Source organism: Pecten maximus, chromosome 15 (assembly GCF_902652985.1).
Source record: "Pecten maximus chromosome 15, xPecMax1.1, whole genome shotgun sequence".
NCBI lineage: Eukaryota > Metazoa > Mollusca > Bivalvia > Pectinida > Pectinidae > Pecten > Pecten maximus.
The window spans coordinates 36,913,979-36,928,279 of NC_047029.1; the positions used below are offsets into that span (position 1 = coordinate 36,913,979).

The window sequence follows — 14,301 nt, forward strand, 5'->3', positions numbered from 1 at the left end:
TTGTATATAGAGGTTATACAACGAGTGGTTGTTGTATATAGAGGTTACACAACGAGTGGTTGTTGTATATAGAGGTTACACAACAAGTGGTTGTTGTATATAGAGGTTACACAACGAGTGGTTGTTGTATATAGAGGTTACACAACGAGTAGTTGTTGTATATAGAGGTTACACAATGAGTGGTTGTTGTATATAGAGGTTATACAACGAGTGGTTGTTGTATATAGATGTTACACAACGAGTGGTTGTTGTATATTGAGGTTACAAAACGAGTGGTTGTTGTATATAGAGGTTACACAACGAGTGGTTGTTGTATATAGAGGTTACACAACAAATGGTTGTTGTATATAGAGGTTATACAACAAGTGGTTGTTGTATATAGAGGTTACACAACGAGTGGTTGTTGTATACAGATGTTACACAACGAGTGGTTGTTGTATATAGAGGTTACACAACAAATGGTTGTTGTATATAGAGGTTACACAACGAGTGGTTGTTGTATATAGAGGTTATACAACAAGTGGTTGTAGTATATAGAGGTTACACAACGAGTGGTTGTTGTGTATAGAAGTTATACAACGAGTGGTTGTTGTATATAGAGATTACACAACGAGGGGTTGTTGTATATAGAGGTTACACAATGAGTGGTTGTTGTATATAGAGGTTACAAAACGAGTAGCTGTTGTATATAGAGGTTACACAACGAGTGGTTGTTGTATATAGAGGTTACACAACGGTTGATTGTTGTATATAGAGGTTACACAACGAGTGGTTGTTGTATATAGAGGTTACATGAGTGATTGTTGTATATAGAGGTTACACAACGGTTGATTGTTGTATATAGAGGTTACACAACGAGTGGTTGTTGTATATAGAGGTTACACAACGAGTGGTTGTTGTGTATAGAGGTTACACAACGGTTGGTTGTTGTATATTGCGGTTACACAACGAGTGGTTGTTGTATATAGAGGTTACACAACGAGTAGCTGTTGTATATAGAGGTTACACAACGAGTAGCCGTTGTATACAGAGGTTACACAACAAATGGTTGTTGTATATAGAGGTTACACAATGAGTGGTTGTTGTATATAGAGTTTACATAACGAGTGGTTGTTGTATACAGAGGTTACACAACGAGTGGTTGTTGTATATAGAGGTTACACAACGAGTGGTTGTTGTATATAGAGGTTACACAACGAGTGGTTGTTGTATATAGAGGTTACACAACGGTTGGTTGTTGTATATAGAGGTTACACAACGGTTGGTTTTCGTATATAGAGATCACACAACGAGTGGTTGTTGTATATAGAGGTTATACAACGAGTGGTTGTTGTATATAGAGGTTACACAACGAGTGGTTGTTGTATATAGAGGTTACACAACGAGTGGTTGTTGTATATAGAGGTTACACAACGAGTGGTTGTTGTATATAGAGGTTACACAACGAGTGGTTGTTGTATATAGAGGTTACACAACGAGTGGTTGTTGTATATAGAGGTTACACAGCGAGTGGTTGTTGTATATAGAGGTATATATATGCAAACTGACAATTTCTGAAATACGTGGAAATCTTATAATTCATTACAAATCCCGTCAAATTATAAAGCAATTTTATTATATTCAAAGCAACAAATTCATAGAAATCTATATATATTCAAAAACATGACAAAAACAAGTGATATTTACTTCTTTGGCGTTATCATTTCTGGGACCTCGTGAAGCGACATCTAGTGTTACTCAATCAAAATGTATTGGATCACGTGATCAAAAATAGTCCCGATCGAAGGTTACCGTGACAACCAATCAAAATGTATTTAGAGTTTATTCTTGTGGTATAAACTGAATGTTATTCAACAGTTGTAATGATTACTGCATGCCTTGGGAGTTGAATGACGCCCACCTATTGTGGTAAAAAATGATATATATAAAATACATCTCATGTAATAGCAGTTATCGACCTGATGGCTCCTTGATCCTAGATTTCATCTTTTATTCTATCGATGGATATTCGTAGATCCACGTGACAAGGCAGAAGCACTCTTTGATTACATTTAAAATTAACAATTGTGCTGCCGTCTATCAATATAAAATCATAAAAACGATTTCAAATTCAGTATAAAAACGAAAATGTCTTGTCATGATCGACGTAGTAATATTTGTCCGGAATCCGGATTGTATTAGGTGAATCTTGTTTGGCGAAACCCAGACAACATTCGCGGAAATTTGGACGACAATAAAAATGAACTTTGACCCTACAAGAGTAATAGTGTAGCCCAAAGGTAGGATTATTACTGTACTGTGACGTAATAGTGGCGACATTGACAAAGAAACCTTATCGGCACTTAGTAGCAACCCGTTAATTACGATAATAATATTGGCTATGTCTTTTAACGTTTGGAACATTTGTGAACATTATTATTTAATTGGTAATTAAATACATTCTCTTGTAATAAACGAGACTTTAATATCACATCTTAAAGGTCCATTACGTACAACAGTTGTCATTGTGTTATCGCCAGGGCGATTTCCATACGAGCATGCCCATACTTCCATAGAAGGATATCACTATTGTATTTCAGTATCTTCCCTCGATGAGATACATGTATCACCTTGACCAGCTCTATACGATAAATCATGTTTTTCAAGGTTGAAATTCAAATTCCAGTGTAGAGAGAAAATTTAGGACTCGATGTCGTACCGTTTACTATCTCCGTATCTCGAGAACGTCTTAAAAACAAATTTGCTGGCTGAGAGGAGAAGCACAAATACTATAACCCCTAAAACAATAACCTTGATGAGGCGAATCTCACGAGTCAATAGGCCCTGCTCATCAACGGAAGTAGAATTTGATGACGTAGTAGCGTTCACCAGCCAAGAAGAGTTCCCATACAACATGGAATGGTTTCCTGTTTCAAACAAATTGGAGATATTTTCTCTCTGGAAATTCCGAGACACCTCCCGGGAATCAATCATATTTAAAACGTCCTCTTTTTCGATGGCATGAGTTGTTAACGCATTTCGGCCTATATCGGATATATTCCACCTCGGAGTGTCTGTTGTAGTATTCCCTGTTCGTAAGATATCCGTTTTATTTATCATATAATCATCAGTGTTATTGAAAACTGTTCCAGGACCTGCAGAGTTTTTGGCAAACATTGTAGAGAGCTGAACGTAAAGAATTACCAAATGTTTTCTGTCAGAAATTCCGCATCGTTCGATTTCCGTGTCTTTATTAACTTGTCATAACTACATCCGGTAGACTTCCGATAGTACAGCTGTTCACGTTTTGATGATTTCTCTCGTCACATCTGTCATATAAAACGAAACCTTCATAAACATACGACAAAAACAAATAAAAACATTTGTTTATATATATAATATACATACATTAATATAAATATTTACCTGGTTAAGACGTTTATGCGGAATAAGAACCTTTGGTGTCATTGCCCCATTCCACGTAAAGATGATTTACCGATAGGACACCCACCCGAACTATTGGCACTATAACCACAGGTGTCTGCTTCTGGTTAGTATTAATAGAACAAATATAGTATACACTACTTCTACTATATCAACATAGTGTATCACTCGAAAAAGCGGAGTGAGGGGTGAGCTTTGATTCACTTTGAATTTAAGTTCAATCCGATTAAAATATAAAGTGCACATAAAATTATCATTATTATTTTGTCATGTGACAATGATTTAAAGATGAGAAGATGGATCAAAAGCAATCGCGATAGCCGACAATGCATCGACTGTGAAACGGAAGTAGTTTGTATATTTTGGAGCGGTATGTAGGGAGGCAATCTGATTGGTGGACAGCTCTGTAAACAATACCAACTATAATTGTCGACCAATCAAGTCTACTTCCGTTCCACAGTCGATGCATCTTATAGATCCTCAAGTGTTACACCTTGTTGATATAGTAGGAGAAGGTCTAATATATTTTCCCATTAATACTTACCAGAAGTAGACACCTGTGATATGACATCCAGTCAGATACATCCCATCAGACTGAACATTGATACGTACTGGAATAGATACTGATTATACAATGAGAAAGCAAAATGACTGCTTTACCCATCAGGAAAAATCGAAATGAGAGTTCCTATAACAAACCAAAGTATACAAAAACTATATTTAGTGGACAAAAATACTCCCACTCCACAACCCGACCCCCAACCGCAAACCACACAATCACCCCAGGTGATCTGACTTAGTTTCGGTTTTGAGGGTATGATGTTCATTGTTACCTGAGATCGGTCAATTCTTTGCTGTAAATTGCTTACCACAGTTCTCCCTCTTATAGGGCGTACGGCACCTTACTAGTATAAAATTATACAGTTTTAATCAGAATTTATTCCTGTGTAGATAAAACAACATGGCGAGAATGAGAGGTGGTAACCAAAACGAAATTCCAACGAAAAACGATAAAAATGGGACAAAAATTGGCAAAAAATACCGACATTTTTCGTATTTTTTAAGGATCCAAAAATTGCCTCAAAATAGACATTTTTTGTGTGTTGTTGTTGTTGTTAATTTTGGTCTCGTCATGTCGATTTTGAGTTAGAATTACGGTTATATTAACTCTCAAGTCCTTAAGTCAGTGTGTGATGATTATGTCTGTATATCATGATGTGACTGAAAGTTTTGCAAATATTTTCAGGATCACAAACATGAGTTCTTTCCATGTGACATTTTATTCTCTCACGGAAGTTAATACTTCGCAGGCGTACAAAACTATTATTCAATAAAAAGGATCTGGATGCGCGCAGATATTCCGGAATTGTAATTAGTTATTATAAATTCATAAAAAAACAACAAAAAACACGCACACAAAAATATTAAGTATGTAACACATTCTGTATTTGTGAACGTGTCCAATGTCGCGGTGTCGGGGTTATTGTTATTCGATACAGTGTCTGTATAATCTGAAGCTAGATAATAATTCTTTTTATTGCATTTTTGCCAGTGAAATATAGAGATTTATGAAACTAATAATACTTACATTTTCATTGCTGCGATGAGCAGTGAAAATATAAGATTTTGCAGTGAAAATATAAGTTTTCCGTTTTTGACCAATCAGAGCGGACCTTTGTATTCACCTCGTTGAAACTTGCCGATTTTTCCAATTGAAGCGGAGATAGATAAATTGGTTATTTTGCTGTATTTCTTAAATATTCTGACTAGTTTTTGACTAAATACTCACTTGACGTTAGCTATTCATGCACAGATTCTCCGATAACAGCAGAAAACGATTAAATTGCGCTGATCAGTCCTTTCAAAATGGCGCCGTCAAGTTGACGTGGAGTAAGGTCACAAAAAGATGACGTCATTACTGATTCCTGCACTTTTTGAGTATTAATTTTTCGATGTTTTTAATATTGTTTTTAAGTTGATGAAATGCAATAAAAAGAAAATTGAATGGTTTCCCGTTGAATATAACATATATTTCACTCGTATGACAGAATATTTCGATATTTTTCACTCGTGCTTCGCACTCGTGAAAATATCGATATTCTCTCATACTCGTGAAATATATGTTATATTAAACGGGAAACCATTCGATATCCTCTATATATTTATATGATATTTTTTAGATATGAGATTTACTGTTGATGGTAGTATCTTATAGTTAGTTTGGGTACCGAGAAAAGATGAAGTTAACGTGTCGGTTGTTGGAAGGTCGAGTATTTAAGTCCAAAATATTGCACATTAGCGTACACCTAACGTAAACAAAGACCGGTACATCAATGTAAAACGGACTTTAAGCAAACTGCTTTTATACAAACGAACGAGACAAGAATCGCTCTGTGACCGCACAGTGTTTACAGTATAACAGTAGAGCGGTCTTAACCTTGCTGGATAACTCGCGAGTTCCTCATCCTGTGAATTTGCTATTGTTTATTTATTCACAAATGTTCCGACGCGCGATAAGAACAAGAGAATCCCTACATACCATATGTGTGTTGAATGTCTGTAACGTTTTCACTAATGTAGCAACTCAGGACAAAACATGTGATAATTTATCATCAACTTTTCGATGCAGTTTTATTAATTTTTGCTCGATTATATCTAACTCTCAAACTGTTTTGAGTAATGCCTGTATATCGATTGTCTTCTGAATAAATTAAGTGTACCTTCTCATCAAATACACGTAAAGCTTTATTTAATTTTACGAAAATGATAATGGTAACAAAATTTCAAAATATCGATCATTTTCACCTGGTGACCATACAACAGTATTAACCTTAGACAGATACTCGAATTCCTTTAACGTTTTATAAATGTTATCCGTCAGAGTAACGTAGATAAACACTCGAATTCCTTTAACTTTTTTACATGTTATCTGTCAGAGTAAAGTAGATAGACACTCGAACTCCTTTAACGTTTTATAAATGTTATCCGTCAGAGTAAAGTAGATAAACACTCGAACTCCTTTAACTTTTTATAAATGTTATCCGTCAGAGTACCGTGTCTCTGTCTTGATCTTTGTCATACGGTCACTTATCTAAAAACAATTCGTTTTTTTTATTGTGAATAAACTAATTTGAAATAAAAATGTAATCTATATACAACAAGTGTGACTTGGAACAGATGCATATATTTGAAAATGTAAGACTATACAGAGAAACACGTATAAAAGGAAAACTATAAAGACTGAAAAAAGCAAGAAAGGAACTATAGCGAAGAACATCTAGTGTTTCAAATAAAAACCACATTGCTAAATCCGAAAAAAAAATCGTGAAAAAAAGAAAACGAAATCTGTGAAATCTAATCTGTAAATCTATTTATTGGTGATCGAGGAAGTGTCCTGTACGTCTAATAGTCTTATTTATTTTTATCAACAATTAATATAAACGCTTATTTGTATAAAATATCACATGTAGAGGAATATCATGAACATGTATTTCCCTAATATATATCAAGCATGTGAGATCGTACTTAAATGTTCAAATAGCACTACCATAGAATAAATAAAATTATAGTATTTTCATTTGCTTATTGAAAATATGTAGAGTCATGAATTGGTTAAACTACATTGGACATACACAGTAAGTATATAAACTATAGGACTTTATATCTTTGGTCAGAAAGTGTCATTATCTATTAAGCTCGCCTCTTCATCATTTTTACCTGTCAGTGTAACTATTGTTAACATGACACAAATGGGCATTAGGTAGTAATTTAGACTTCACAATTTCACATCGTAATCAAAATCACTCCGTACTTACGAAATAAAGTGTATGGTAGAAGTCAATAAGAAAATATGTCATTAAAGTAAAGTACAATTGTACCTACCGTTAGATTCCCTCCATTGATGTTCCCTTGTCTTTCTATGAATCCTATCGCTATCTGAGCGCTGCACATCACTGGTCTAACTGCCGCGGAATTAGATATTGAGTGGGTAGTCATCAGGGAGCAAGCGTGTGAAAGACACTGACAATTGGACGATACAGCGCCACACAGCGGCCTTTTCGTATCTGACCTCATTCCCACTGTGACGTCTAAGCCCATGCCAGTATTTGTTCTATAGTTTGTGATGGTATACTGAGTGGACAACAAACAATTGATTAGGACAGGGATGAGTGATTGATTATCATCAACAGCTGTTCGACAAGGCTGCTGGCAGGTTACGACATTTACTCTCCCAAGTGACTGGGGGCAATCGCCGAGGAGACGGACTCTTAAATTCACGTTTGTGTTATATTGAGAAAAATAACCACAAAAAAAAACAACAAAAAAACGGTTAACACATCTATTTTATTAAATATCAACAAAATGACGAAATAATGTCAAACTCAAAACTGATTAAAAATGTTTAATTTAAATAATATCAACATAATGAAGAAACCATGATCAAAACTCAAAATCGATTACAAGAGGGCAAAATGTAAACTAAAATATAGATTTTTTATGGAGACTCCTGGAGTACGAGAAGGAAAAGACCAAGTGATAAAGACCTGTTATCGCCTCTCTTTGTTGACCTTTTGATAAGAGGTCAAAATACAGAAGATATCATAACTAAACAGTAAGATACAGTAGACCCAATTAAAATGCATCACACTTTTGTCGTTATAGGCTTTGTCAGTGAATTCAAAACAGATCGAAAAAAATGTCAAACTGTTGATTAGACGGTCAATAGCCAAATTATTCAATAAAGGTCCATGGTGGCCAACGACTTGTCAAAGGAGGTGGTCCATGGTAGCCAACGACTTGTCAAATGAGGTGGTCCATGGTGGCCAACGATTTGTCAAATGAGGTGGTCCATGGCGGCCAACGACTTGTCAAATGAGGTGGTCCATGGTGGCCAACGATTTGTCAAATGAGGTTGTCCATGGCGGCCAACGACTTGTCAAAGGAGGTGGTGCATGACGGAACACATTGTCCCAAATGAGGTGGTGCATGGTGGAACGCCGTATCCCAAATGAGGTGGTGCATGGTGGAACACAGTGTCCCAAATGAGGTGGTGCATGGTGGAACGCCGTATCCCAAATGAGGTGGTGCATGGTGGAACACAGTATCCCAAATGAGGTGGTGCATGGTGGAACGCCGTATCCCAAATGAGGTGGTGCATGGTGGAACACAGTATCCCAAATGAGGTGGTGCATGGTGGAACGCCGTATCCCAAATGAGGTGGTGCATGGTGGAACACAGTATCCCAAATGAGGTGGTGCATGGTGGAACGCCGTATCCCAAATGAGGTGGTGCATGGTGGAACACAGTATCCCAAATGAGGTGGTGCATGGTGGAACACAGTATCTCAAAGGAAGTGGTGCCTGGTGGAACACAGTATCCAAAAGGAGGTGGTGCATGGTGGAACACCGTATCCCAAAGGAGGTGGTGCATGGCGGAACACAGTATCCCAAATGAGGTGGTGCATGGTGGAACACAGTATCCCAAATGAGGTGGTGCATGGAACACAGTATCCCAAATGAGGTGGTGCATGGTGGAACGCCGTATCCCAAATGAGGTGGTGCATGGTGGAACACAGTATCTCAAAGGAAGTGGTGCCTGGTGGAACACAGTATCCAAAAGGAGGTGGTGCATGGTGGAACACCGTATCCCAAAGGAGGTGGTGCATGGCGGAACACAGTATCCCAAATGAGGTGGTGCATGGTGGAACGCCGTATCCCAAATGAGGTGGTGCATGGTGGAACACAGTATCCCAAATGAGGTGGTGCATGGTGGAACACAGTATCCCAAAGGAGGTGGTGCATGGTGGAACACAGTGTCCCAAATGAGGTGGTGCATGGTGGAACACAGTATCCCAAAGGAGGTGGTGCATGGTGGAACACAGTATCTCAAAGGAAGTGGTGCATGGTGGAACGCCGTATCCCAAAGGAGGTGGTGCATGGCGGAACACAGTATCCCAAATGAGGTGGTGCATGGTGGAACGCCGTATCCCAAATGAGGTGGTGCATGGTGGAACACAGTATCCCAAAGGAGGTGGTGCATAGTGGAACACAGTGTCCCAAATGAGGTGGTGCATGGTGGAACACAGTATCCCAAATGAGGTGGTGCATGGTGGAACACAGTATCTCAAAGGAAGTGGTGCCTGGTGGAACACAGTATCCAAAAGGAGGTGGTGCATGGTGGAACACAGTGTCCCAAATGAGGTGGTGCATGGTGGAACACAGTGTCCCAAATGAGGTGGTGCATGGTGGAACACAGTATCCCAAATGAGGTGGTGCATGGTGGAACACAGTATCTCAAAGGAAGTGGTGCCTGGTGGAACACAGTATCCAAAAGGAGGTGGTGCATGGTGGAACACAGTGTCCCAAATGAGGTGGTGCATGGTGGAACACAGTGTCCCAAATGAGGTGGTGCATGGTGGAACGCCGTATCCCAAATGAGGTGGTGCATGGTGGAACACAGTATCCCAAATGAGGTGGTGCATGGTGGAACACAGTATCCCAAATGAGGTGGTGCATGGTGGAACACAGTATCCCAAAGGAGGTGGTGCATGTCGGCCCAAGACGTCTCGAAGTAGCTGGTGCGTTGCGTTTCACGACGTGCCAAAGTTAATGATGCATGACGGTCCACGACATGCTAAAGGTAATGATGCATGACGGTCCGTGACATGTCAAAGGTAATGATGCATGGCGGTCAACGACATGTCAAAGGTAATGATGCATGGCGGTCCACGACATGTCAAAGGTAAGGATGCATGACGGTCCACGACATGTCAAAGGTAATGATGCATGACAGTCCGTGACATGTCAAAGGTAATGATGCATGGCGGTCCACGACATGTCAAAGGTAATGATGCATGGCGGTCCACGACATGTCAAAGGTAATGATGCATGACGGTCCACGACATGGTAATGATGCATGACGGTCCACGACATGTCAAAGGTAAGGATGCATGACGGTCCACGACATGTCAAAGGTAAGGATGCATGACGGTCCACGACATGGTAAGGATGCATGACGGTCCAAGACATGTCAAAGGTAAGGATGCATGACGGTCCACGACATGTCAAAGGAGGTGGTGGTGCATGGTGGTCCACGAAGTGCCAGAGAAGTGGTGCATGGAAGCGAAAGATTTGATTTTTATTGTTGCCTCTTTAAGGATTAAACACTGTAGAACACGTGTCATTTTGGTCTTTTTTTTCTAAAAATCATCAAACACTAACCGCAGCGCCATCTACCGAGTTTTCCTGAAAAGAAAATATGTACCTCTACCACTTAAGTTGATATTACCTTAACAGTACATAGAGCATGTAAGAAGAATATTCTTGTGTGTATTTATGATGATACTTTATGAAGTAAATGCATTTTTTTTTAATATTGGCCAACCAAGAAATAAAAGTGGATAAAATTGATTAAACTAGTGGACAACGTGCTTAAGTTGAGAAATAGATTAAATGACATGTAGTGCATTGCGTATATATGAGTGAAAATAAACGACCCTGGAATGTATAATCGTTCGTCCACTTGAGAAACTGCTGTTCAGCTATACGTATTTTTATCATACGACATGTCAGAAGACACGTTATCTGTTTTATCGAACAACTCGCTTTAAAAAATAGTAATCAAATAATATTTTTGTGAGTTTCCATAACAACAACTCATGCCACTATTATTGATTGCTGTTTCATTCCACAGATCCGAACAGACTTGATTCTTTACCGTGTTTACATTAACGGTCTCAGGGGAACTTCCTTCCTGTATAATGATTAAGAATGAAATTGATGGCGCTAAGCGAATTACTATATATATCCAAGTTAATATGTTAAATTTACCCTGAAACAAACGACAGAACACAATGCGAGATAACATTGTTCTCTTCACAACCTATAGTCCGAATTCGGACTATCTATCCATTAGTTTTAATGCTGGTGGTTATAATGTAAAACTGCTGGTGAAATAAATTAACGAACTAATTAATAAATGCACGGATAACAAAAATGTTTAAGCATTGATGTCATTTTTTTTTAGTTTCATCGGGGTATGAAACAAATTTTGTTTGCAAAGAGACCTTGTTCGTGGGTTTTAGATTTCGTGGTTGACCCAGTCGGATTTTGTTCGTGGGTTTTAGATTTCATGGTTGACCTAGTCGGACCTTGTTCGTGGGTTTTAGATTTCGTGGTTGACCTATTCGGACCTTGTTCGCGGGTTTTAGATTTCATGGTTGACCTAGTCGGACCTTGTTCGCGGGTTTTACATTGCGTGGTTGACCTAGTCGGACCTTGTTCGCGGGTTTTAGATTTCGTGATTGACCTAGTCGGACCTTGTTCGCGGGTTTTAGATTTCGTGGTTGACCCAGTCGGATCTTGTTCGCGGTTTTTACATTTCGTGGTTGACCTAGTCGAACCTTGTTCGCGGGTTTTAGATTTCGTGGTTGACCTAGTCGTACCTTGTTCGCGGGTTTTAGATTTTTTGGTTGACCTAGTCGAACCATGTTCGCGGGTTTTAGATTTCGTGGTTGACCTAGTCGGACCTTGTTCGCGGGTTTTAGATTTCATGGTTGACCTAGTCGGATCTTGTTCGCGGGTTTTAGACTTCGTGGTTGACCTAGTCGGACCTTGTTCGCGGGTTTTAGATTTCATGGTTGACCTAGTCGAACCATGTTCGCGGGTTTTAGATTTCGTGGTTGACCTAGTCGGACCTTGTTCGTGGGTTTTAGATTTCGTGGTTGACCTAGTCGAACCTTGTTTGCGGGGTTTAGATTTCGTGGTTGACCTAGTTGGACCTTGTTCGCGGGTTTTACATTTCGTGGTTGACCTAGTCGAACCTTATTCGCGGGTTTTAGATTTCGTGGTTGACCTAGTCGGACCTTGTTCGCGGGTTTTACATTTCGTGGTTGACCTAGTCGAACCTTGTTCGCGGGGTTTAGATTTTGTGGTTGACCTAGTCGAACCTTGTTCGTGGGTTTTAGATTTCGTGCAACTACGCCTGGTAATATTCTGCAGGAAATACTTTGTACACTATATATATTATTCACTGGGTTTTTTGATGACCGCAAATATAGCAAATTAATTCTCCCGTGAATATTACGAACATTACTGTAGGTAGCCGATGATAGACAAAATCGTCTGAGAATTCATATCAAAATATTAAAATCAGCACGTAAGTCGTGTCAAGAGCGAAGAAATGTTCCATGGCTACATCGTGTTCATAGAACATTATACCCCACGAGACGTACACGACGTCATGTATATTTATAGTATCCCTCGAGAGACACCTCTGATGCCATATTTATTTTAAGTACTCAAAACTTCAGATGTCTATGTAGCACGTGTCAAACCTTATTCAGCTTGCTACGTCATAATCGCTTCAAATACAGTAAAGATAAAAATCGATGATGGTTCCAGGAGGAAATCTATACTGTCTCTGATTAAATGTCCAGCACAGTCTTCAAAGGACTGACAGCTATATAATTATATCGCTATCATAACGCTTACATAGCTAGGCCAGTCATACACCATGAGAAGTATACGTAATTACTGATGAACTTTAAAATCAAAACAACCAAATCTCGCAGTCAAATTACTTTACAAAACTGTATGATTGTAAAATGATGAATTTCGACCATTCTATTCATTTAAAGACTTTTGACCAGTTGACTAGACATACACATGGCCGACGTAATCACTTAAGCAGAGGACGTTTGCCACTGTCTGGTTTTGAACACCAAATTCGACGATACATTATTTTAATCTCGTCGGACAATTGATATCACCATTACGTAATTAATAGGATATTGATTAATGGACAGTCTCAGTAGATGGCAAATATTACATGAATTCTGGAAATCGGAGTCAGATTAATGTTCTAGATCGATATCACATCAGATCTATATAGGCGGTTTTCATTGGTCAAACTATTTGAACAGGAATAACATCGTTACTCGCACGTGCACAATAAAAACAAAATGTTCTCATCTTAACAGTGATACATGTATGGTTCAAAAGGACGCCATTTTGAACAGCAACAACTGAGCAAATTGTATGAATTAAAAAGAACTAAAAACAAATCCCAATCGAGTCTGAAAGGTGATAACGGAATGAAGTGATGGCAGACCATTATTAGTGACACGTACAAGTGGTAGGTGTTGTAGCTGATATTGATATCAAGAGAGGCATCATAGAAATGTGGTCTGCATGCAAGAGTGCTATTTCGTCATCATCACCATCGCCATGTTCTTTGTCGTCTTCGTCGTTGCTGTTGTTATAGGCGAAAGTAGCTCATAGACCCTTTGGTGAAGGTGGACCCTGTTTTAACTTTCCCAGACCTCTCGAATGATGTATATTATATCTCCAGCACAAGTAAACTTTATTTCTGGTACGTGTAAGTGATATTCTGGTAGTGTAAGTTGCACTTCGGGTGTAAATTGTATTTCCGGTATGTGTGCTATATTTCCGGTCGTGTAAATTGTATTTCCGGTGTTTGTAAAATGTTTTTGTTTCTTCATAAACATCAAATGTCCGATACGTGAATTGTACCACCTTATGTGACCTCTCAGCGATGTTACGTGACATTTTGTCTACACTGGCATTTTCAAAGTTGGCTCTGCTTACCACCATTTCCGCCAGTAAAATACCAACCCGATAATCTGTCACATTATAAGGACAGAAAAGGTTGGTTACTTAGATGTCCTGAACGAAATTTATTGATTGATTATTCTCGTGAACAAGACAGGAAATGTCACGCGCTACCTAATATAGAATGTTTGTCTTCGACTCGAAAAAGGTTTTATTGAATGTAAGTCTCAGACTGAAACACACCGTTCTCTGACACAAAGATACAAATAGAATTTTCTGTTATTTATGGTAAATATTTCAGGTGAGG

The 14,301-nt window shown here is 38.7% G+C and overlaps 1 long non-coding RNA gene across 1 annotated transcript; it reads right to left on the bottom strand.

The window, feature by feature from the left end:
* Nucleotides 1-1,593: 1,593 nt before the first annotated feature.
* Nucleotides 1,594-7,485, bottom strand: LOC117344374. The gene is made up of 2 exons (XR_004536166.1): nt 7,306-7,485; nt 1,594-3,308 (listed from the first exon to the last, which is right to left on the bottom strand). It is a non-coding gene; the product is annotated as an uncharacterized LOC117344374 (long non-coding RNA).
* Between the last annotated feature and the right edge of the window lie 6,816 nt (nt 7,486-14,301).